Source organism: Mesoplodon bidens (genome assembly GCF_964165515.1).
Source record: "Mesoplodon bidens genome assembly, chromosome: 4".
Taxonomy (NCBI): Eukaryota; Metazoa; Chordata; class Mammalia; order Artiodactyla; family Ziphiidae; genus Mesoplodon; species Mesoplodon bidens.
This window is the reverse complement of record NC_138160.1, coordinates 53,764,756-53,792,166: the sequence shown is the minus strand read 5'-3', so window position 1 is coordinate 53,792,166 and position 27,411 is coordinate 53,764,756. Positions and strand designations below refer to the sequence as shown.

Genomic DNA, 27,411 nt, shown 5'->3' with positions numbered 1-27,411 from the left:
AAACTGTGCCAAAAAGGAATACTGAAGGTCTGTGAGTAAATTTCAACTTTTTCTAACACAGAGTTAGTTCTGTTATTTTCAACAATAGGTCAATAAAGCTGTGCTAAGAGACGTTTGTTGGCAATATGCATCACAAACATGTATTCACAATGATGCTGTGCTTAACATGGTAGGAAATTAAATCTTGGCATTATTTCAAACTTAGAAATACTTTCTCATACTGTCTTGACCGGATTCTAAACTATTCCCATAACACAATCCAGTGGCAGGACTAATTTCTTCGTGTGTATTCCCTTATTTCTCTTTACTTCCTAGTATTCATCTCTATGCCAGAGTAAATCCCAATCTTCTTAGTTTCTGCTAAGGACTTATATAACAACTTCTTCTCCTCCTTGAACTCATTACACATGATTTGGGAAGCCTTGATGGGTATAGAACAAGATGCTCAAATAAACCAAGGAGAACCCTAGTTCTCTAAGATATTCTAAGGAACAACTGATTTTGATCATATGCAGAAATACAAGACTAAGTAGGTGTTATTTTTCCTCCCATCTTAAAAAGGACCTCTCCTGAGGATATCTCTTCAGTTACTAACCCATTTCTCTGCCCCCTTTTACAGCAAAATTCCAAACAAGTTGTCCATATGCACTGACTTCAACTATTTCATCAACAGTTTTCAAACCCACTCCAATCACACTTTTGTCCCAATTACTTCAGTGGAAACTGTTCTTCCTAGATTATTAATGGCCTACCTATTGCCAAATCCAACAGACAATTCTAAGTTCATCTCTCACTTGACTTAGTAGTAGCATTACTCCCCACTACTTTACTCATTTTCTTCACTTAGCTTCCAAGATACCACATCCTCCTGATTTTGTTCCTACACCACTGGCCAGACCTCAGTCTCCTCTGCTAATTGCTCCACTTTATGTCAACCTCTTAACACATTATAGTGACTGAGAATACAGATGTTGGCCCTCTTCTCTATCTATACTCATACCTTTGGTGATCATCCAGTTTCAAATCTTGAAATATTATCAACTCTTTCAATACTAAGTACTCTACCGAAACCTGTCTTAGTTTGGGTTCTCTCAAAAACAAAGGCTGAGGTAAAGATATGAATGCAGATAATCAGCCTAAGAAATGACCTGAGGGAGCACTGAGAGTATGAGATATGGAGGAAAAGCCAATATAAGAAATGGTATATTATCAAAGTCATCCCTAAGGAACTAGGGTTCATTCTACTTAAACTCCCTGAGACAGGCACACAGGAGGTCTCAGAACTGTCTGCCTATAGGATAAGAGGAAAGTTGTTATCCATCTGCTCCTGTCTCCCACTAGTTAAGGACTGCTTCTATGGACATTAACTTTCCCAAACCACCAGCCCATGCTTGCTTTCTGGTCTAGATGGCCTCCCACAGCAGGGAAATCACTGGGGCTCACTTTCACTAAAAAGACAAATAACAAAACTTAACAATGGGCAAAGGATTTGAAGAGGCATTTCTCCAAAGAAATACCAATGGCCAATAAGCACATAAAAAGACGATCAACATCATTAGTCATTAGGGAAATATAAATCAAAACCACAAAGAGATAAAATTTTACACCAACTAGGGATGGCTACAATAAAAAAGGTAGGTATCAAGACAGATGTGGAGAAATTGAAACCCTCATACATTGCTGATGTAAGTGTAAATTGCTGTAGTCACTTTTGAAAAACAATTTGGCAGTTCCTCCAAAAAGTTAAACATAGTTACCATGTGACCCATCAATTCCACTCCTAGGTATAAAACCAAGAGGACTGAAAACACCTGCTTTCAGAAAAACTTGTAACTAATGTTCATAGCAGCATTATCCATAGTGGCCAAAAAGTAGAAACAATCTAATATATATCAACTAATGAATGGAGAAACAAAATGTTTTATATCCATACAATGAAATGCGTATTATTCAGCTATATAAAGAGATGAACTACTGATAAAGATACAACATGGATGAATCTTGGAAACTTTATGCTATGGTAAAGAAGCCAGACACGAAAGGCCGTATACTGTACGATTCCATTTTTATGAAATGTCTCAAACAGGCAAATTTATAGAAACAGAAAGCAGATTAGTGGTTCAGGGTCTAGGGGCAGTGGGAAACAGGAGTGACTGCTCATGGGTATGGAGTCTGGGGAAATGATGAGATTTTTTGGACTCAGGTGATGATGATGGTTGCAGGGCCCTGTAAATGTACTAAAAATTATTGGATTGTACACTTTAAACAGGTGAACTTTATTGTATGTGAATTAGAGCTTGATGGAAAAATAGCTTTAAAAAGAAAAAAAAGAAAAAATATCAGGACATTGGTTAATGCCACTATGATGTATTACTACAAAAGATTACAAACTGATCTCCTAACCCCATTCAGTTAGCACCTGACTTTTCATTTCAATTTATTTTACCACCTTCCTTCTCCCTTTAAAACCTTAAAATAAGTTACTTATACCCAACCCCATAATCTAATCCCAACTAAAGTTTTACAACTTTACTGAGCCAAATCCTTTGCTCAGATGAGGCCCTTTACCTTACCACAGACTCCTCTCCACCTGACACTTCAATATGCTAATTACCTCTTTGTTCTTTAAGTGGCATTTTAAATGAAGCTGTCTATAAATAAAATGTTTTTATGCAGCGTGTACAATGCCCTAGAAACTGAGCCAAACCTGTAGAAAAGCATGACCTGATTTGCAAATCCTGGACACAAGTGCCCTAGTGCTTGAAATTCCACCATTATTTATTTTGGACACTCTCCAAACAACCTCTATTAAAATGCAAATCCACCTGGTGGAAAAAAGGCCCTAATTTCTTAAGGTAAATTTCCTTACAGTATTTCCTAAGTTCAAGAGAAAAGGAGCTATAGAGAAGGAACCATGAGCAAAGAGCAGAAAAAGGTAGAAACCAGCAAATGCGCGCGCATACACACACACACACACACACACGAGGCAGGTTTGAAATCATCATTTTTTCTGTACAGCTAATGTGTATGTTTTGAGGTTAACTTAGCCTAATTATGATTATAAACACCACAAACCTTCCAAAGAAAACGAGATCAATCTTAACACCTTGTTACAGAAGGATTTTAAAAGATTAATTAACACTTGTAAGTAAAAGCTTAAAAATACCACCACTTGATCAAAGTCTTATGTATAAAAAGTTTCACTTTTGGTAGGATTCAGATTAATATTTTAGGTATATTTATAATTTTATTAACTCATTCTAAAAATCCCTTAGGGCTGAAGACTTTTATTTTTTAAGTAAAATAGCATCATATATGTAGAGAAGAGAAGCAAACCCAAATTTTAAGCTGCTTCTACTTCTAAATGTCCCACCTATACCTAAATCCTCTTGTGCTTATCTAATAGACAACGTGTGGAATTAGCCTTAATTTGTCAAACGTTACTTTTGAAAGTACTTTTTTTAAGTAACAAATTTCTTTAAAATTCTCTGTAGAAAAGTGGGAAAATGTTGTGAGAACAGCTAAGAACTGCCAGGTGTTTTGTGCCAAATTCATTCACATACTGAACTCTGACATCCCTCTAAATTAGCTATGATATACACATTTAAATATAAACAAAGATCACAGGACAAACAAGAGGCAAGTCTTAAAGCTCCAAGTATAATAGTGTTCCATATCATCAATGATTCTCAATGAATGAAAGGACACCTTAGGTCCAAAAACATCAAGGACCGACATGATAATAATTACACTTTCAATATTCCTGTTGAGAAAACATTTATAGGCTTATGTATGAGTCTGGGAGTCTTCTGCGATAAAATCCCATGGCCTATGGGTGGAAACAATTCTAAAATTTCAACAGAGATAGTCCATCTATCCCAAAATGGATGACAGGGAAAAATGACATAGACACCATTAGAATAACTTCCCAGTTCACAATGACCCCTTCCTTTCTCCGAGAAAAGGTGACCACAAATCCATAAAATATTACAGTCAATGCAGTTTAAAAAAATATAGCCCTTAAGGCAATACAATGGCACCAAAGACAGTCTTTTCAACAGATGGTGCCAGAACAACCAATCACACTCAAAGGAATGAACCTAGACACAGAACTTATACCTGTCACAAAAATTAACTCAAAATTGATCACAGGCCTAAATGTAAAACATGAAACTATAAAACTCCTAGAAGAAAACATAGAAGAAAACCTAGATGAACTTGGGTATGGTGATGATTTTTTAGATACAACATCCAAGGCACAATCCATGAAAGAAATAATTGATAATAAGCTAGACTTTGTTAAAACTATAAACCTGTTCTGCAATGTGAAGAGAATGACAGGCAACAGACTGGCAGAAAATATAACTGGCCCTCCATATTTGCAGGTTCTGCATCCTCAGATTCAACCAACCTTGGATCAAAAATATTTGAAAAAAAATCCCAGAAAGTTTCAAAAAGCAAAACTTGAATTTGCCACAAGCTGGAAACAATTACATAGTATTTTCATTGTACTTACAACTAGTTACAAAGCTTTTTACATTGTATTAGGTATTGTAAGTAACCCAAGGTGATTTAAAGTACATGCGGAAGGCTTCCCTGGTGGTGCAGTGGTTGAGAATCCGCCTGCCAATGCAGGGGACACGGGTTCGAGCCCTGATCTGGCAAGATCCCACATGCCATGGAGCAACTAAACCCGTGCGCCACCAACTACTGAGCTTGCACTCTAGAGCCCGCATGCCACAACTACTGAAGACCAGACGCTTAGTGCCCATGCTCTGCAACAAGAGAAGCCACCGCAGTGAGAAGCCCGTGCACCGCAATGAAGAGTAGCCCCTGTTCGCTGCAACTAGAGAGAAGCCTGCGCACAGCAACGAAGACCCAATGCCGCCCAAAATTTAAAATAAATAAATTTTTAAAAATAAAAAATAAAGTATATAGGGAAGATATGCCTTGGTTACATGCAAATACTATGCCATTTTACATAAGGGACTTGAGCATCATCAGGTTTTGCTATCCTGGGACAAGGGAGGGTCCTCGAACCAATCCGCCCCCTCCCCCATATGTGGAGCACTGTATTTACAAAAGATCTGATAAAGGACTGTTATCCAAAATACACAAAGAACTCTGAAAACCCAACAAGAAAACAAACAATCCAATTAAAAAATTGCAAAGATCCTAACACTCTCACATCACCAAAGATATACAGATGGCAAATAAGCACATGAAAAGATGCTCCACATCATAAGTCATCAGGGAAATGCAAATTAAAACAACAAGATATCACTGTAAACCTATTAGAATGGCCAAAATCTGGAACACTGACAACAACAAAGGCTGGTGAGGATGTGAAACTCTCATTCAATGCTGGTGGAAATGCAAAATGGTACAGCCATTTTGGAAGACAGCTTGGCAGTTTCTTACAAAACTTAACGTACTCTTACCATACAATCCAGCAATCATGCTCTTTGGTATTTATCCAAAGGAATTGGAAACTTATGACCACAAAAAAAAAACCTGCAGGTGTATGTTTATAGAAGCTTTATTCATAACTGCCACTACTTGAAAGCAATCAAGATGTCCTTCAGTAGGTGAATGGATAAATAAACTGTGGTACATATTCAGAGATTAAGAAGAAATGTGCTATCAAGCCATGGAGGAACCTTAGATGCATACTGTAAAGGAGAAGCCTGAAAAAAACATACACACATATGTGATTCCAACCACATGACATTCCAGAAAAGGGAAAATTATGGCGACAGTGAATAGATCAGAGGTTTCCAGGGGTTGGGCGTGGAAGGAGGATGAACAGGCAGAACACAGAGGGTTTTTAGGGCAGTGAATCTACTCTGTAAGATACTATAATGATGAATACATGCCATTATACATTTGTCCAAATCCACAGAATGTGCAACACCAAGAGTGAACCTAAATGTAAACTATGGACCGTGGGTGATAGTTATGTGTCAACGTAGGTTCACTAACTGCAACAAACGTACCACTCTAGTGGGGGATAATAATAGGAGAGGCTATGCATATGTGGGAACAAGGTTGTATATAAGAAATCTCTGTACCTTAGGCTCAATTTGGCTGTGAACCTAAAACTGCTCTGGAAAAAAAAAAAAAAAGTCTATTTTAAAAAAGAACTAGGGCTTCCCTGGTGGCGCAGTGGTTGGGAGTCCGCCTGCCGATGCAGGGGACGCGAGTTCGTGCCCCGGTCTGGGAGGATCCCACATGCCGCGGAGTGTCTGGGCCCGTGGGCCGTGGCCGCTGGGCCTGCGTGTCCGGAGCCTGTGCTCCGCGGCGGGAGAGGCCACGGAAGTGAGAGGCCCGCATACCGCAAAAAAAAAAAATAAAAATAAAAAAGAACTAGTCCTGGTATTTTACTTATTATGAAAAAAAGAATGGATGCACATGAACTGGAAGACTTAACAATCTCTGTCAGTAGTACTCATATTCCAACGTGCAACCACTTAGTTTTAAATAATACCTCAAAGTCACCTCTTTTAACTATCTGAAAAAAAAATTTTTTAAGCTAACTCAATCAAGCAAACTGGGACACAATGCTGCCCAATATTTGACATTTCCTGGGACTATGAGGATTTTTTTTATAGCAGACATGTGATTGGTTATACACTTGGAAATCTTGAAAATCTGTTAAGCCAGAATCATCTGTACCATATTCTTTGGTATTTTAGTGGTCTCAGTAAAGCATTTGCATTAGGTGCCTATTAACAGCTCTAAACCTGCCTCCTGAGGAAACTACAAGCTTTATAATAGCAAGTACCCCTGTAGAGGAGGAATGCTTGGCTAGTCAGACATAAATACTTATCACTTTCTTAATCTGACAATAAACATACCATTCTCTCAACTAATTTCCAGAGCATCAATAAGCAAAACAGAATTCTGATATGCCATTCTTTCATTAGAAAGCAAAATCCTGAAACTGTCTGCTACTCGGCTAGATAAACTCCAAATTAGAACAGTGATGGTTAGAGAAGTATAAAAAATACTATCTCCATCCATGTCTATTTTACCCTTAGATCAAGTCAGAGTACCAAAAAAAAAAAAAAAAAAAAAAAATATATATATATGTGTGTGTGTATACCTATATGTGTGATATATATGAATATATATAATATTTTGAAACTCATTAGCCTACCCTCATGTATGATCCATCTTTGCTGAGTTTTTTGTATATTATATCATCCTATTTTTATTAAAATACATATATATTAAAAAAGAGCCTGAGAGCCATGGATATGTGTTGTTAAATTATTGTCAACAATACTGTCCATTCATTACTCAACAGCTCTTACATAACGGAATTTACATTTTAGAAATCATTTAGAAATTAATGCAAGGAAAATCTTTGAATCCTTTGGAGAACTTGATATGTATTTCTTTATTCAGGGTAATGAGAACCTTGGCTCCCAGGAAGCTTAGCTAAATCTGATGTTCTATCATAGCTAAATTACTTTAACATTATATATTTCCTCACTCTTTTCCTTGGATCTGATTTTGTATTTCTATTAACTAGTATTCACATCCTATTAAAAGTCACCTCGAATCTTATTTTTAAGAAGAAATAGTTTTTTAAAAAAAAAAGTCAAACTGAACACACAGGGATCTTAATAAATAACTCTATCATATGGTGAAAAAAATAAAAGAAAAACTGTTAAGGCTGCCCTTGAATTATCATTTGAAAATCTCTCCAAATAGACCCCCAAAGTGCTAGAAAGTTACACAGAAAGCTAACTGCATAACTATAGAGGCTGAATGGCACAACAGATCCTGGCAAAAGAATGCCTATGTGTCTCAGCTTATTCGTTTATCAGAATAAAGGTAGGGCTACTTATAGACTAGGAAAGTAGGACCTCAAATATTTATTCTTTGTCTTCACTTGAGTCTAGAACAGTTCTTAGCCCAAGGTAGGTGCTTAAATGCTGTTGTTATATCTAACTTCTAAGCTAGAAGAGAATAGAATCTAGATTCTATATTATCCTCCAAAAATCTACCTCAAATCCTTGCTCCTACATGGTAAGCAGACTATATAGGTGAGACACTGTAGTGCAGGAAAAAACTGTACTCCATAAACTGATACACTGGAACCTCTTCACCTTGTATACAATTCAAAGAACTAAACACTCTACTCTGAAGAAAGTGCCTAATACTAGTATATACGCCAATGCACGGCAGAAGATAGTAGATTAAAAGTAGAAGTTTGTTTCGTCTTTTTTTTTTTTTCTTTTAACAGGCTCCAGACGCGCAGGCTCAGCAGCCATGGCTCACGGGTCTAGCCACTCCGCAGCATGTGGGATCTTCCCAGACCGGGGCACGAACCCGTGTCCCCTGCATCGGCAGGTGGACTCTCAACCACTGCGCCACCAGGGAAGCCCTGTTTCGTCTTTTTAAGGTATGATGAGTAGGCCTAAATTAATTTGTCAAGTATATGCTGAGAATCTATTCATTATGTGTTAAGTACTATGCTATGAAAATAACAGATGGAAACACTATAAAATCCCATCAATAATAAACTACAGCAGAGCTACATAAAATTACAAAACCATTAAAATGCTGTCTTTTTATGCAGAAATGGAAAACTGCTCATAATAAAAAGAGGACAAAGTTAAGAACAATTTTTTAAAACAAAAAGTAATCTTATGCATATATACACAGGCTTAAGAAAAAACTAGAAACACAAAAAAATATAATAGTAATTATCTCAGAAGTGGAACTGCATGTAATTTTTATTTTCTATTTTGAACCTCTCCTTATGTTAAAAAAAATGTCTACACACACAAATATTCCCAATTGATTTTCAACAAAGATGCAAAGCAATTCAATAGAGGAAGAATACAGCCTTTTCAAGAAATGGTGCTGGAGCAGCTGGATACCCAGAGGCCAAAAAGATATCCTTGACCTAAATCTCACACCTTATACAAGAACTAACTCAAAATGGATTACAGATTTAAATGTAAAATGATAGAACTTTCAGAAGAACACACAGAAAATTTTCAGAATACAGGGATAGGCAAAGAGTATTAAGCACCAACCATAAAGAGTGATAAATTGGACCTCATGAAACTAAAAACTTTTGCTCTGCAAAAGACCCTGTTAAAAAAATATCTGCAAACCGCATATCAAGAAAGGATCAGTATCTAGAATATACAAAGAACTCTCAAAATGCAATTGTAAAAAAACATACATATATATAACTAGAAAGTGGACGAAAAACAAGAACAGACATTGATTGCACTGAAGAGATATACAGATGGTGAATAATCATATAAAGGATATTCACCATCATTAACCATCAGGGAAATGAAAATTAAAATATGATGAGATACCACTATGTACCAAAAAGAACAGCTAAAATAAAAAGTAGTAAGAAAGTAAGAAATAGTAACACCATCAAATACTGGCAAGAAATACTGGCAAGGATGTGGAAAAACTGGATCCTTCATACACTGCTGGTGAGAATAATGCAAACTAGTACGGCCACTCTGGAAAGCACTCTGACAGCTTCTTATAAAATTAAACTACACAACACAGCATTACACTCAGACATTTATCCCAGAAAAATGAGAACTTATCTCCACAGAAAAACCTGTACATGAATGTTCATAGCCCAAAACTGGAAACAACCTAGATGTCCTTCAACATGAAATAGTTAAACAAACTGGTAGTACATCCATACTGTGGAATATCACTCAGCAATAAAAGTCAATGAGCTATTAATATAAGCAGCAACTCTGATGAATTTCCAGGGAATTAGGCAATTAGCCAATCCCAAAAGTTATACACTATATGACTCCATTTATACAGTTTTGAAAAGACAAAAAGGGAGGGAGGGAAGTATGGGAAGGAGATGTTATTGTAGTAATAAAAGGGCAACAACAGGGATTCTTGTGATGATGGAACTATTTTGTATCCTGGCTATCAATTTCAATATCCTGGTTGTGATACCGTACTATAATTCTTCAAGATGTTGCCTCAAGGGGAAAAATCTCACTATATTATTTCTTAAAACTGCATGTGAATCTACAATTATCTCAAAATAAAAGGCTTAGCTCCAAAGAGAAGCCCGAAATGCAACATTAATAAACTAGGGGAAGAGAGAAAAATGCTAGCATTTTTACTTCTATTTAAAAAAGAAAAAATTTAGTTAAGCTAACCAAAATATCCAAAAATAATTACAAGAGTTTATATATTTAAGTTTTAAATTAAATAGCTAAGCACTTTTTAAAAGTTACAATCCAAACTAAACTCTTAGAAGAAAACATAGGGAAAAACTTCACGACACTGGATTTGGCAGTGAGTTCCTGGCTATGACACCAAAAACAGAGGCAACAAAAGAAAAATTAGACAACTGGATTTCATCAACATTAAAAAAATTTTGTAGGGGCTTCCCTGGTGGCGCAGTGGTTGAGAGTCCGCCTGCCGATGCAGGGGACATGGGTTCGTGCCCTGGCCCGGGAAGATCCCACATGCCGCGGAGTGGCTGGGTCCGTGAGCCATGGCCGCTGAGCCTGCGCGTCCAGAGCCTGTGCTCCGCAACGGGAGAGGCCACAACAGTGAGAGGCCCACGTACTGAAAAAAAAAAAAAAAAATTTGTACCTTAAGCCACTATCAACAGAGAAAAAGGTAACCCACAAAATGGGAGAAAATATTTGCAAATCATATATCTGGGTAAGGGATTAACATCCAGAATACAGAGAACTTCTAAAGCTCAACAACAACAGAACAACCAGATTAAAAAATGGGCAAAGACATCTCTCCAAAGAAAACATATAAACAAGCATATAAAAAGATGTTCAAAATCACTCGTCATTAAGAAATGTAAATCAAAATGATGAGATACCACCTTCACACGCATCAGGATAGCTACTATCCAAAAAACAAAACAGAAAGGGAGTGTTGGCAAGGATGTACTGAAATTACACCTCTCATTAGATCACTTGTGCTCTGTTGGTGGAAATGTAAAATAAAATAGTACAGGTAACTGTGGAAAACAATATGGCAGTTCATCAAAAAACTAAAAATGAAATTATCATATGTTCCAGCAATTCCATTTCTGCATATATACCCAAAAGAACTGAAAGCAGGGTCTAGAAGGGTAGGATCTGTACATCCATATTTATGGCAGCATTATTCACAATAGCTAAAACATGGAAGCAACCCAAGTGTCCATGACAGATGAATAGTGAAGCAAAATGTGGTACATACAAAGGAATATTCAGCCTTAAAAAGGAAATCCTGACATATGCTACAACACAAATGAACTTTGAGGACATTATGCTAAGTGAAATATGCTGGAAGCAAAAGGACAAATATTATACAATTCTATTTTTATGAGGCACTTAAAGTAGTGAAAATCAGAGAGAAAATTAAGTAGAATGGTGGCTGTCAGCAGCTGGGAGGAAGAGGAATGGAACAGGGAGTTATTGTTTAATGCGCAGAATTGAAATTTTGCAAGATGAAAAGAGTTCTGGAGATGGATGGTGGTGACTGATGCACAACAATATGTACTTAATACCACTAAACTGTACACTTAAAAATGGTTAAGACAGTAAAGTTTGTTATGTGAACTTTAACATAATCTAAAAAAATTTAAGTTATAAATCCAAAGAAGGGAAAACTTCTCAAATATTTCGGGAAGCTTCAGTGGAAACAATGGTACTTGGGCTGGGCTGGATGGATGAGTAGAAAGAGGCAAAAAAAAAAAAGTATATTTTTTAAAATGTGAGATTACAAATTGCATGCTGCTTTAGTATAACTCTTTCTATGAAACTTCTTGGCTCAAATATTGATGCTTTTTTTTTTGTAAACTGAGCTGTATTCCAGTTATTTCTAAAATTAAAAACAATCATCTATGACAAACTAGCATGTGCCAAAGGAAAAAGAAAAGGTGTATTAACTCAAGGTGTCCTCACTTACATGAACCCAGAACTTTTTTCTATAACACCTATTAAAAATATTTGGAAAATAGTGCTGTTCTAGCTGCCGTTAGAAGTATAGTTCTGGGGAGGGGGGTGACAAGAAACAAAGGAAAGAAGGATTTAGTTTTAGGGATCTAATGCACAGCATTATGATTGACTATAGTTAACAAGTATTATATACTTGAAAGTTGCTAAGAGGGTAGATCTTAAATGCTCTCACCACAAAAAGGAAAAGGTGAGTATGTGAGGTGATGGAAGTGTTAGCTACCCCAAAGGTAGTAATCATATGGCAATACATGTGTATCAAATCAACCCATTATACACCTTAAACTTACACAATGTTACATGCCAACTGTATCTCAATAAAGCTGGGGGAGGGGTAGGGAAGATGAAAATTGAAAGGAGGCACAAAATAAACATTTAGCAAATTAAAAAAAAATAGTGCTATTCTACAGAAACTATCTGCTTCAGAACATACCAAGTAAAATTCTGGTATAAGGGGAAAAAAAGCCACAGAGTCAGGAAACCTAGATTTTTTTTTTTTGGCCATGCCACGCAGCTTGTGGGATACTGGTTCCTCGACCAGGGATCAAACCCAGGGCCATGGCAGTGAAAGCACCAAGTCTTAACCACTGGACCACCAGGGAACTCCCTGGATTTATTTTTTGAATCTCACTTATGTCACTAATAAACTAAATGACCTCTAGGATTTCACCTCTCCCTCTGGGCCAAAAGCTTCCCCTTCTGTTAATTGAAAAGAGTGGTTACTTAGACTAGACTGTTTCTAAGTCGCTTTCAGTGATAAAATCCACTGAATATGAGGAAAATATCAGCATTCTGGGGAACGTCTTTCATTTACACCAAATTATCTATTAAATATATTAAAAGGAAGGATAAGATCAAGGTCAGTGAAACATGTAAATTGACAAAAATAAACTCTAGGGTGTAAGCAGTGGCAAAGATCTCTTGGGAAACATTTACTATGTGTATAAACTACATAGCTAGAAGAGTTTACTATTATGATCAAATAAAGGACCAAAATAACTATCATTAAAAGATATACATACAGGGCTTCCCTGGTGGAGCAGTGGTTGAGAATCTGCCTGCCAATACAGGGGACACGGGTTCGAGCCCTGGTCTGGGAAGATCCCACATGCCGCGGAGCAACTAGGCCCATGAGCCACAACTACTGAGCCTGCGCATCTGGAGCCTGTGCCCCGCAATAAGAGAGGCCACAACAGTGAAAGGCCCGCGCACTGCGATGAAGAGTGGCCCCCGCTTGCCGCAACTAGAGAAAGCCCTCGCACAGAAACGAAGACCCATCACAGCCAAAAATAAATATAAATAAATTAATTAATTAAAGAAAAAGATATACATACTACTACTGTGCCTCACACTAAATACTAAGAGTTGAAGGAAAATGTAAGTAGTAGTATTTTTCTCAGAAATAAATCAAAAAGCAGTAAAGGAACAAGGTTCAAGAAGCCATTCTCATACCACTGAAGTCACCTTCGAGAGGCAGTTATGGGGCAGAATAGTTATAGAAGGAACCAACTTCTACTTAAATCAACCTCAGAATTTAGCAAGTTTTCTTGTTCCCTTTCCAATTCCCCCAGCCAGACAATGCTAGAGAAAGAAAGTGTCGTATAATTAAATGGAAACTCCTGGGCAACAATAAAAATCCCCTCGTTAAAGACTAAATTAATCAGACTGCTATCCTAATGTTGGAGGATGATCTCAAGGAACGAAAGGAAATGAGGAAACAGACATTTCTCCAAAGAAGACATACAGATGGCCAAGAGGCACATGAAAAGCTGCTCAACATCACTAATTATTAGAGAAATGCAAATCAAAACGACAGTGAGGTATCACCTCACACGGGTCAGAATGGCCATCATCTGAAAATCTACAAACAACAAATGCTAGAGAGGGTGTGGAGAAAAGGGAACCCTCTTGCACTGCTTGTGGGAATGTAAATTGATACAGCCACTATGGAGAACAGTATGGAGGTTCCTTAAAAAACTAAAAATAGAATTACCATATGACCCAGCAATCCCACTACCGGGCATATACCCAGAGAAAACCATAATTCAAAAAGACACATGCACCCTAATGTTCACTGCAGCACTATTTACAACAGTCAGGTCATGGAAGCAACCTAAATGCCCATCGATAGATGAATGGATAAAGAGGATGCAGTACATATACATACAATGAAATATTACTCAGCCATAAAAAGGAAAGAAATTGGGTCATTTGTAGAGATGTGGATGGACCTAGAGACTGTCATACAGAGTGAAGTAAATCAGAAAGAGAAAAACAAATATTGTATATTAACGCATATATGTACAATCTAGAAAAATGGTACAGATGAACTGGTTTTCAAGGCAGAAATAGAGACACAGATGTAGAGAACAAATGTATGGACACCAAGCGGGGGGTGTCCCTTGGTGTGAAGGGGGTGGTGATGGTGGGATGAATTGGGAGATTGGGATTGACATATATACACTAATATGTATAAAACAGATAACTAATAAGAACCTGCTGTATTAAAAGAAAAAGGATATGAGGGAAGAATTTTACAGTTAAAAAAAATAGGTTACTAATAGGTAACTAATAGGTTACTAAAAATAGGTTACTAAGTACTTGTCAGGATGCATATTAAGTTATAGTACATGAGACTATACAATTTAATATATTTATAATTCAATTTTCACAAAGGTGCTATTACTCGTTCATCTATAATTATGTACCTAGAAGATATACCACACCATCTAAAAATATATTAGCAATTTTTAAAAAGTCCTCAGTAGAATGCAGTAGGTAATAAATATGAAAAATCAATCTCCTCCCTCCATTTAAGTATCCAGATAAGAATACAATGAAAGAAATAGCCCCATTCATAACAGCAGCAGCTCTCACCTTCCCTCCATTAAGTTTTTTGGAAATAAGCTTAATGAAAAAATATACATAATTCTTAACAATAACAAAAATATGCATACTAATAAGAAACATGGATATGACAAGAAGAACATCATAAAATCCACTGAAGGGCATAAAGTATTAAATAAATGGAAAATTTACTTTCCTAGAAAGAGATATGCTATTGTAAAGGTATCAATTACTTCTTAAACTATCTATAAATTCAAGCACTCTCAATCAACATACCAACAAGAAGTATTTTTAGAACTTAATGATTCAAGTTCACCTGGAAAATTTTTTCAGAAGTAGAGTAATAAACTGACACTTCCAGATACTAAGCATACTATAATGAGGAGAGGGGGAAAAATGAAGATAGCATAGTATTATAACAAAAACACAATAAATAAAAAAGAAGACTTTCATATAGATTAAGTATATTTGGGAATTTTCTATTGATAAAGATAGAATTTTAGAAGTAAAAAAGGTGATTTATTCAACAAGTGGTGTTACAACAACTGGTTAGAAATTTGGAGAGAATCAATCTAGATAATTATTTCACTCCTTAAGCCGAAGTAAGAAAACTTAGGTTATTATTTTTATAATCTTGGCATTAATCCTTTCTAAGAATACCCTTAAACCCAAAAATGCACAGACTGACAAATGACTACATTAAAATTGAAACTTCTAAATGGCAAACACCATAACCAAAGCATATAAGTAACAAGTCAACTAAATCCATGTAGAACACAAAAGGGATACAAATACGTAATATTCCTAAAAGAATTTTTACATTTAACTTGCCAACATCTCAGTTAGTAAGTTGCAATCTGACTCCAAAGCCTATGTTATATATATGCTATACTATGCTGCCTGTCTCAGATTTGCACAAGTACTTTAGCTAATATCCAATGTGTTCAAGAATGCTCTTAAAGAGGTACTCTCATATATAATTGGTGGAAGTATAAATGGATACAAACTCTTCAGAGGGAATTTGATTCTATCAATTTCAACTACACACATAGCAAATGCACTTTAGGTATTTATCCACCAGAAAAAATTCATACAAGTGTAAAAATTTACATGCAAAGAATACAAGAATAAAACTATATTCTGTAAAACACTGTGATGTATATAAAACAAAATTCATATTTATGGCAAGACAAGAGAAATTTAAACGTAAAATTTTTCTCTGCCCTCTCCTCACAGTGTGCATTGTGTATCCACATTATGCATTGACCAAACCTCCCCCATCAGCAAGAATACCTGCTCAACCATAAACAGCAACATTCTGCCAGCATCAACACGACAACTCAAAGGATACCTACCATTCCTTCTTGATCTTGTAAAGGGTCACATGACCCACCACAATGGCACTTAAATCTGGATTATGTAAACTGTCAATAATTTATTGTACAGCCCTCTGTCTCAAAAAAAACTTATATACTATGTGTTGACTTCTAATAGGTGGAATAGTTCTCAGAGCTTTCTGAGACGCTCTTCCCAGGTTATAATCCTCAAATTTGGCTCATATATAATTTTCCAATTCTTAGATGGACTGATTAATTTTTCATCAACATGTATAACAACCTAGAACCAATTCTAATGCTAATTAACACATATACATACCTACTATATCCCCTTAAATATAAATGAAATATATCTTCCATTTTTATTTAAAGTTACTTACACATGTACACACATATACACTTACATGTTGGAATACACACAGAAGTCTTCAGAAGAATAAAAAACACACTGAGGATCTCTGGGAAGTGGAATTATAGAGAATTTTCATCTTCTATATTATAAATTTCTGTATTTGAATTTGTACAATGAGTAAAAAAAAAAAAATTAAGGTAATTGTTTTAGCCCTTTGCCTAACAAAAGCCTCTCAGTGCTTGTACCTTGTCCAGCCCTCCAAGCCTACCCTAAAGTATGTCACTCTATAGATACCTGAAAGACAGAATTGATAGAAATGGTACTGATTTCAATAACCAAGTTCAAAAAAGATAAAGAAGACAGACTCTCAGGGTTTCTAGCTTGGGAACAATTTTCAAAAGAAAGAGCATACGGGACATTATGTTGCTATCAGGTATCTCTGACCCATCGAACTGCATCTACTATACACAGTCTCTGATATTCTTCAGCTAGCCCCAGGACAATTAGCTAAATCTTTTCAAGCCCCCAGAGATTAACAGGGCACCCAAAGAATCCATTTGTTGCCACCAGGATCCTTATCTTTTCCTAAAAGACTGAGAATAAATCTATTCTAGCCACAAAAAGATATCCCAATATGCCTCTAAAATCATTTCCAAAATCTCCAGGGATGGGGGAAGTCAAACCAACTTATTCTAGACTGGGTGATAGCCTCGGCAAGGAGATTCATTTTTAGATTACAGGTTTCTTGTGTTGGCCCTAATACAAATGACAAAACTTTCTCCCACCCCAGCCCACAGCATTCTAGAATTGGTCTAAGGTTTGAAATTCCAAGGACACAATTATCAAGAAAATAAGATACACGCTCCAAACTTTGGAATTATATAAATAAAACCTTCATATGGAAAAATACAATTGCACCAAAATCACTGCATTCATACTAAAATAGAGCCCCAACATTATCTCCACAAGGAACCTATCCAACATAGACCATAAACGTACTGATTCATTCCATCCACCTTTCATATAGTAACCTGGAATTACTAAGGAATGAAATATTTCACCTAAGTATATTTTACCTACATTTTAGAATTTTATCCCTTTAGAAATACGTCAAAAATTAATTGGACTACAGGGACTTCTGGCTGAAAATGTCTGATCAAATGTTTAACTCATCTCCCTCACCAAAAAAAAAAAGTACAGAAACAAAACTAGTTCTCACTATCAGAAAAAAGTTACAAATATGGAAAGGGAAAACACTAGACTGAACTCTGTGGTGCCGGATTAGAACCAGAAGTACCACTGCGAAATCATTTTATATTTATAGAAATATAGATGTAAATGTGAATGTGTATGTGTGCGCACATAAAAATATCCCCTACCTCTATATACTAAGAAGGCCAGGTGCAGCAACACCCCAAGAGCAATGAGCGCAAGAAGTGCCCCAATCTTGGCTTCTAAGTACCATTTTCCACTAAAAATAACTGGGGCAAGTTTGAAGGTAAGTCTGGAACGGCATATTGTGCTAAATACAAAAAAGTGCTCAAAGAAGGAAGAGGTATGTCAAAAAGAAAATAAACCAGATGGAAGGGGTTCCCACTAGCCTAATCAACAACAATTTGAGTACCAAAATAAATGATAGTAGATTATAACTCAGTGAATATAATAGGTAATCATGAATAGACAGAGATGTAAATAAAGGAATACATTAAAAATCTGATGAGGAACAAAATATTTACATAGTTTCAACACCTAGCCCAAAAATATTAATTACAAATGAGAAAGGAGTACTTTGACATAGGTGATGTCTGGCACTTACAACCTTAATCACATAACCAATTCCTATCAATAATGGGACAACTGAAATTGCCTGGCACCTGATAAGATACAGGAGAAGAATGCAACACCATGATAATCCTGCCAAAGATCTAATAATGCAAATCTAATCAAAATCTAATTAAAATGTCAGAGAAATGCAAATTAAGGGTTATTCTACAAAATAGCTAGAGCTATATATAATCTTCAAAGTATCAAGTCAGTCCACTGAAAGTAAAGATAAAAACTGTTCCAGATTAAAGAAGACTAAAGAGACATGACGACTAAATGCAATATACATGATTATAAACTACTTTTAATCTAAAAGACATTGGGACGATTTGTCAGATTCAGATGTTAGTAATGTATTCTTGTTAACTTCCTAATTTAATAGTTATGATGTTATTATGTAGGAGAATGCCCTTGTTTGTAGGAAATAAACAAGTATTTGGGGGTGATGAGGCATCAGAGGTGGACAGCTTACTCTCAAATGGTTCAGGAACAAAAACAATTCTTTGCACTATGCTACTAACTTTCCTGTGTATCTGTCATTGTTCCAAGCTTTAAAATATGAAAAAAAATTTCAAAAAAACAACTATAGTGACACTAAAAAACCTAGGAGGGGTACATCTACAGATAAGAACAGAGAAGAATTTGTAGAGAATAAAAAGTGGATTGGGGGGGGTGGGTGGAGAGGGTGGATGACAACAAAACACATCTGAAGAACCAGATACACAAGACAAGTATAAAGTGGGATCTCCAAAAAGGATAAGTTTTCTTAGCAAGAAGCATTGGAAGAAGTGTGTGTCCCGGGCAGTCAGCCAGGTAATAAAACCACAGTAGAACAGCTGCATGGCTAAGGCCTCCAGCACAGCTCTCAATACTGTAGGAGATCTGACATTTGGACAGTATAACTGTGAAATAGGGGAATATTATCTCCTGAGGGACAAGAAATATGTGTAAGAGGACAAGCTACCCTAAGGAGAAACCCATTAGCTAAATATACCAAAGACAGAAAAACTGGGATTCACTTGGGCTGGGGAAATACACGTAAATGACCAATACGGTATAGTCTGGACCATCATATAAAACTTTACAATGAAAAATCTAACATTTGAGGAAAAAACAAAAGCATGATGGATATACCAAGCACAAGAACAAACTTCCTATATTGTTAACCGAGCAAACAGAAGTCAATGTAAAAGTAATATATATCTCAGAGATTCAAGAACTTATGTGTGGACCAAAAATACAACCAAAAAGTAAAAATCAACTCCTATGAAAATGCAAAGCAAGAGTTCTGAGAAATTCTATTTTCCTTCCCAAAAAAGTAATGAAATAATTGAAAAGAACTGAAGACCAAATTAATGAGCTAAACAATCAAGCCTCAGGATTCTCCCAGAAAGAAAAAACAAAAAAAAAATCAAAGCAAGTAACAAAAGCTCCACAAATCCCAACATCCACCTAAGTTCTCAAAGTGTGGTCAATGGGCCCGGAAGTCCTGGGAGACTTCCAAGGACTTTTCAAGGTCAATACTATTTTCATCGTAATATTAAAACATCATTTGCCCTTTCCCTCTACACTGACAGCAACGGTGGGTAAAATGGCTAGCACCTTAGCACAAACACAGTGACATCAAGCTCGACTAGCACCATTACATATTCCTAGATTTCTTTTCAAATGCCACTTTCACTTAAGTATATCTTTTTTTTTGGCGGTACGCAGGCCTCTCACTGTTGTGGCCTCTCCCATTGCGGAGCACAGGCTCCGGACGCGCAGGCTCAGCGGCCATGGCTCACGGGCCCAGCCACTCTGCGGCATGTGGGATCTTCCCGGACCGGGGAACGAACCCGTGTCCCCTGCAACGGCAGGCGGACTCTCAACCACTGCACCACCAGGGAAGCCCAAGTATATCTTTAATGAAGCAATAAACAAATTTTTTTTTTTTAATTTGGCCATGCCGCGTGACTTGCATGATCCTAGTTCCTTGACCAGGGATCGAACCCCAGCCCTCTGCAGTGAGTCCTAACCACTGGACCGCCAGAGAATCCCTCTCCCAAAATAATAATTTTATTAAGTCTCAACTCTTCGATACATGTCTTCTTCATATTCTATGTGGAGAAATAGCAATCGTGAGGAAAAGCACTTGTGTAAATTACTTTTGAGTTGTGAACTCAATTAGCCTTTTTTTTAATGGAACAACATTTTGACCTTAAAGAGAATGAGAAATTAGGGTTATATAGACTTAGGAATTTGGCAGACATTTTCTCAAAAATAAACCGAGTAAGCCTGTAACTTCAAGGGAAAAACACTGACAGTATTTGTTACCAATGATTAATATTTGAGCTTCCAAGTGAAAATTTAGAATTGTGGAAAACTTATATCTGCGACCCTGAGCTTTACAGCTTCGTATTAAGGACTTCTGATGAGATTACTGGTGACATTAACAACTTTTTTGGTTTTGTTACTGCATAATGAAATGTGTCAACTTTGGGGAAAAAATGTGTAACTCAATGAACCTGTATTTCCCAAACAACCAATACACGGTGTTACGAAATCATAAACAGGTGAAAGATTCATTTAAAGTGCAAGATACACCACGGATTATCAGATAACAAGAAATGGAAAATTCAGTGATACGGTTTCAGATTCAACACTGCAGCTCTCCTTTAAAAAACTACCACTTGGGGGCTTCCCTGGTGGCGCAGTGGTTGAGAGTCTGCCTGCTGATGCAGGGGACACGGGTTCGTGCCCCTGTCCGGGAGGATGCCACATGCCGTGGAGCAGCTAGGCCCGTGAGCCATGGCCGCTGAGCCTGCGCATCCAGAGCCTGTGCTCCGCAACGGGAGAGGCCACAACAGTGAGAGGCCCACATACCGCAAAAAAAAAAAAAGAAAAGAAAAGAAAAAAAAAAACTACCACTTGTCAAATGTTAGCTAAAATACCTCTTCCTTTTCCAACCATGTGTCTGTATAATACAGGATTTCTTCATATACTTCAACCAACACAATATATTGCAAGATTGAATACAGAAGCAGATATGAGAATCAAGCTGTTTTCTATTCAACCAAACACAAGAGACTTCCAAATACATATAACAATGCCACTCTTTGCTAAAGATTTGTTTTGGAAAACAGGATTTTTAAAAAAACCTAATTTAATTTTTTAAAAATATTTTTATTAAAAGAGGGTTACACTAACAGGCAATGGTTTATTATTTTTAATTACTTTTTAAAAATTTGTAATGCAGGAAATATAATAAATATAACCCACAAAAACCAAACCTCTGTGGGGTTCTTAGTAAATTTTAAGAGAGTAAAGGGATCCTAAGACCAAAAAGTTTGAGAACAGCTGCCTTAGGGTTAGTGACTATTACTTGTAATTATACTATGCTATAATAGAGTGAATCCTCCTAAGGACAAATAAAATGTATAAGGCACTCATCCGCAAAGCAAGTTGTCTGAGACTACTCTATTTTTTTTAATTTTTTACTTGTATACAATTTTTAAAGGTTACTTTCCATTTATACATATTACAAAATATGGGCTATATTTCCCGTGTTGTGAGACTACTCTGTTTTTTAAGTTACTCAGTCTTCTTTTCCACTCTTCTATTCCCTCATTGTATTGGGTTGGCCAAGAAGTTTGTTTGGGTTTTTCTGCAACATCTTATGAAAAACCTGAATGAACTTTTTGGCCCACCCAATATCATAGGCCCTAGCTTCATGATGCTGTCAGTGTGCTTTTTCACCTCTTCTAGTACATCAAAAAGGCAGGAAACAGCTCAGTATAATAAAAAACAAATGGATGGGCTTCCCTAGTGGCACAGTGGTTGAGAGTCCGCCTGCCGATGCAGGGGACACGGGTTCGTGCCCCGGTCTGGGAAGATCCCACATGCCGCGGAGCGGCTAGGCCCGTGAGCCATGGCCGCTGAGCCTGCGCGTCCGGAGCCTGTGCTCCGCAACGGGAGAGGCCGCGGCAGTGAGAGGCCCTCGAACCGCAAAAAAAGAAAAAAAAAAAGGACTCTGAATAATGATGTCCCTATGAATGAAGTCCCCAGATTTTATTACATCTATTTTGATTAGTTAAATGTCTCTTTTATTATTTTCTAGTTCTTCTACTACACTCTATATACCTAAAGTCATAGGTAGATAAATAACCTGCAGATAAGTAGAATCTTCTTTTATTAACTTAATTTTTAGATATTCTTTCCTATTGTCTCACATACTATCAATTAGAAAGCCTGGCGTGGCCTTAATCCAGTGGTACCTGGAACGAAATTTGAAGTGAGAAGAATAAAGTGAGTGATAGAATTCCACTCTGCTTATTTCATAAAAACAGACAAAAGAAGGCAATTTCAAAAATTTAGGGACATTGACAGAGAAGACACCTAATTTGAGAGGTAGGACAGGAAGGAAAGGAACAAATAGAGAAGGGAGGTATAGAGGTATAAGCTTGTGTGTTTTAAGAGGCCGAAAGCATAATAAAGCAAGAAGGTATTGGGGTGAGGGTTAATTAATATAAGAATACATAACACCATGATATTACCTTAACAGAGGTAAATCTGGTGATATTAAAGAGAAAAAAAGAATTGAGGAAACAAAACATAAATAAAAACAAATACACTGATGAGTATTGGGTTAATACTGACATGTAAACTGAGTTGGAATGAAAAGGCATATTCAGAGTTCAATGGAGCTGAGCAAATAAATATTTTCTACTCATGTTTTAAACAACTTTTTAAGTGATAAGCATAGACTAGTAAAGTTCAAAAAGAGGAGAAGGGCAAAATATAATTAAAAAACAAGAACTGAACATGGAGAAAGTAGGGGAAGGAAATGAAGCTAACTATAAAAATAGGAAGATAAAGGAATTAGAAGAGAAAGCTGAATAACAGCTAGATTTCTTTTTTTATAAAGACAGAAAAAGTTAAATCTGAAAAATGATGTAGTACATTTCAAGTGATGATAGGCACCAAGAAATAAACAAAAAATAATAGGGAGTAAATCAGAGAAAAGTAGAAGGCAGAAGTGCTGAGCTTATTTCCTTAGACAATTCAAAAGTAGATATTACAGAGCATAATCCACATACACATTTTTCATGGCAAACAGTGTGCATTTAAAAACTGAATAATCGGGACTTCTCTGGTGACGCAGTAGTTAAGAATCCACCTGCCAATGTAGGGGACACAGGTTCGAGCCCTGGCCCGGGAAGATCCCACATGCCGCGGAGCAACCAAGCCCATGCGCCACAACTACTGAGCCCGTGCGCCTAGAGCCCAAGCTCCTCAACAAGAGAAGCCACACTGCAATGAGAAGCCCGCGCACCGCAATGAAGAGTAGCTCCCGCTCACCGCAACCAGAGAAAGCCCGCGCACAGGAACAAAGACCCAACGCAGCCAAAAATAAAAAATAATTAAAAAAAAAAAGAAAAAAAAGAATCCGCATGGGACACGGGTTCGAGCCCTGGTCCAGGAAGATCCCACATGCCATTCAGCAACTAAGCCCACGAGCCACAACTGAGCCTGCGCTCTAGCCCGCGAGCCACAACTACTGAGCTTGTGCGCCACAACTACTGAAGCCCACGCGCCTAGAGCCCGTGCTCCGCAACAAGAGAAGCCACGGCAACTAGAGAAAGCCCGTGTGCAGCAACGAAGACCTACCGCAGCCAAAAAATAAACTAATTAATTAATTTTTAAAAAAACGGAATAATCTATTATGAACAGCTAAACACGGGTACAATATATGTTATCAGGAAAGGAAAAGAGAAAGGCATCTTTAGGACTTTATAACACAGGTGTTCCCAGAAAAAAACAAGACATGTGACAGAGAAATGGATGAGCAACGGAAAAAAACGCAAGCAACAAAGTCTGTTTAAAGAGAATTTAGGTAAGCAGCAATTATAAAAAAAAAATTACTTTCCTATCCAACATCACTAAAATCTGCATAATCCCAAATACTCTGTAAACACTGCCATGATCTATTTCTAAGCGAAAAACAGCTTACACTCTAAACCATGTCATCTATAAGCAATTATTTAAAATAAATGCCCAAATATGCACCTAATTTTCTGAAATTTTCATGTGTTTCTTAAAGGTATCATTTACTACCAAGAGCTCAATACCAATATTCCTAAAATATCTGAATTTTAGATATTTACCAATGATACATGCAAAATGTCTCTAACTATAATTATCACTTCATTAATAAAAAACATGCAATAAAAATTTGCTTTCCATATTTGAACATCTGTAAGCTTTTTATAAATGAAAAGTTTGTAATAGTTTGTTCTCAAACAGCAAGCAGACTTCATAACATAATATTTGAATTAATTAGTTGAAAGATTAAGTTTATCACTATGGAATACTCTTAAGTACCTTCAATAAACAGTGCCATTAAGAGCGCATTTTGCACAAACACCTTGGACGTACTCTAGATTTGCCAATTTAATCTAAGAAAACCCACACAATGTTAACAGTATCCAAAATCTGAAGCCATTTTTAAATATTTTAACTGATTATCATCTTTTTTAAACCTCTTTTCACTGTCACATTTTAAACGAGACTGAAAAATATTTATAGTTTGATAATAGTATAAAACCTAAAATTCATTACATTAATTCAGTGCTAACCTATAAAATTCTGAGTAAACTGAAAAGTAAATTTTGCCTTGTTAAGGGGAAAAAAAGGATTCAAAGGCAACTACAAAGGTGAACATCTCACTTTAAAAAATGTGTTGTCTGCATTTAAACATACTATTGCTCCCTCAAGGAAAAAAAAATCAAGAACTATATTTAAAAACAGGGATTTATTTAAGTAGGTATTTTGGAGGGCTGTAATGCTTTTTATAAGTACAATTCACTAATGCAGAGAAACATTTTTGCAAAGTGATAATTATCTATAAAAGACTTGCTCTATTAAGGTTTTGCTGCTCTGAAGCCAAGTATAAACCATATAAGGAAACCGAAGTTCAATGCCATTTATTTTGTTCCCCTCTTTCAGATGCCCAAGAATAACCTCTTTTGTTGCCTAATGATACGTCCCAAAATCATAAAGTAGATTAGTTATACGCTTTAAATTTCTGGATAAAGCCACTTTGACCTAACAGGAATTACCTGATGGGTCACAAATCTTACCAACAATTTAAAAAATTAAAAAAATTTTTAAAAGGAGTTCCAGAGACTAAGCTCTAGGGAAAAATTCAAAACAGTACAGAGTAAGACTTAAAAAATTCCCATTTTGAAATATACTTGTGAAATAATTTGATCCTGTCCTTTAAAACCTACCTTTTCTCTTCTTTGAACTAAAGAAAGCCACCTATTTTTCCTTGAGGTAGCATGGGCAAATAAACATCAGTTTATATTTAAGACACACCTACCAACAAAATACCATATTTATTTAATATTTATTTAAAAGCACAGTACTACCTTTCACCTCCCTTTACCACAAAAGTACTGGGGTAAAAACCAACCTTAAAAAGACACACATTAAAACACCACTGAAGAAACCGTTTGTGTTTGCTGCGACCAAAACTAGTTTCATCTATACAGACTACCGACTGGTTCAGAAGTGTTTACATCTATAACTGACTGGTGGAATGTCCCCCCTGCTTCACTAATCCCTGCCCCCAAGGCAGATACTCATCACTTTCTCGGCGGCAGAACCGGCCAAAACACTTGGGCCAACACAAAAATGTAAATACTGTACTATTCAAAAAGCACAGCTGTTTATCACAATCAACGTGATGATGACCATGAAAATTGTTTTAAGCGTTTTACTTCCCTTCCTGTATCTTCTGTTCTAAACTGCACAGAAGTCCTAACAAACCAAACCACTTACAGGTGTTTACGTTTGTTTTTTAATTATAACTCTCTTTGTCCATAATACTTACTCCCTCCTTTTCCTTTCTACTAAGTCAGTGACAAGAAAAACCTAGCCGACAGTTGCTTTCAATTAATTAACCCAACAAGTATTATCAAGTTCTAAATGTCTGAAAGGAACAAGTGATTGAAGAAATGTATTACCCACCTAGAAAAACGACTAAGAATGGCAAAGGTTTTTGGCTTATAAGATCCAAATGAAATATACCCATAAAGGTTGGTACTAAAACAATCTCTATATACAATTAAACACAAAAGCCAAGTAATCGGTAACAGTATAAACAAATGTGGCAGCCATCTCAGCAGCAGCAAATTCCTCCCCGCAGTGACCTTTCTTCCAAAACAATAAGTTGCCGGGTTCAGCAACTTAATAAATCAGAAATATACATCGCATATGTTCCGGGAAACTAAAACTTCTGGACCTTGTGCCGAACAAAGGCACTCCTTCCTCGGATTGCTGAAAACTTTTCGACCCACCGCACTCTTACAACCTCTTCTAAAATAACCAGAGTCCAGATGATAGAAGGAATAAAATCAGTTCTACTATTCAGCACCCAAAACACTATCCAGTTCGACGTCAGAAAGGGAGAATCTAGGTGAACTTCAGAAAAAGTGAAAAACGCTAAAGTTCCCTCACTTTCCTGGCCCGGGAGCTTTGTGACTCGCAGACACTTGTGAAAATTACCTTTCGGTCGGGCAGTGTCTCAGGGCCGCTTTTTCAAGGCTTCGCCTGACATGATTTCCTTCCCTTCATTAGTCACTTCGGATCCAGCCGAATTTCTCTCTCTGGTGAGAGCGGATGTGAAGTGGCCTCCCGCAGTAGGAAGAGTAGGTGGCTTTGGTGGGGGCTGGGACGCGGACTGGTTTCCTGGTCTCGAGTTTTGCAGGAGTTTCCCAGACCCAACTAGGATCTCCGCCGAAAAACAAAAACTTTTCACTCGTGACACCGCCCGGAATTACCGTGCGAAACTCACTTCCTGCCGTGGCGAGCAGCAGGATCCAACTCGGTCCAGAGGAACCCGGAAAACCAGCTCCACGCGCGCCGGGGAGGGGGAGGGCAGGGGGCGTCAGCTGCGAGCCTGGGACTCCGGGCGACCCGCGCGCCCCGACACCCGACGGCGGCCGAACCTGGCCGGCGGGGGGCGAAGACGCCGCCGGGGCGCTGGGCGAGCCTCGGCCGCGCTAGGCCGCCACCTCCTTCT

At 37.1% G+C, this 27,411-nt stretch overlaps 1 protein-coding gene across 7 annotated transcripts in view; it reads right to left on the bottom strand.

Annotated features, from left to right (window-relative positions):
• Positions 1-27,033, bottom strand: part of ERBIN (erbb2 interacting protein) — a 112,088-nt gene extending 85,055 nt beyond the window's left edge. For all 7 annotated transcript variants that reach the window (XM_081233898.1, XM_081233900.1, XM_081233901.1 and 4 more), the window contains exon 1: positions 26,895-27,033. The gene's annotated coding sequence lies outside the window, so the exon portion shown is untranslated. The remainder of the gene's footprint in view (positions 1-26,894) is intronic.
• Positions 27,034-27,411: the final 378 nt, after the last annotated feature.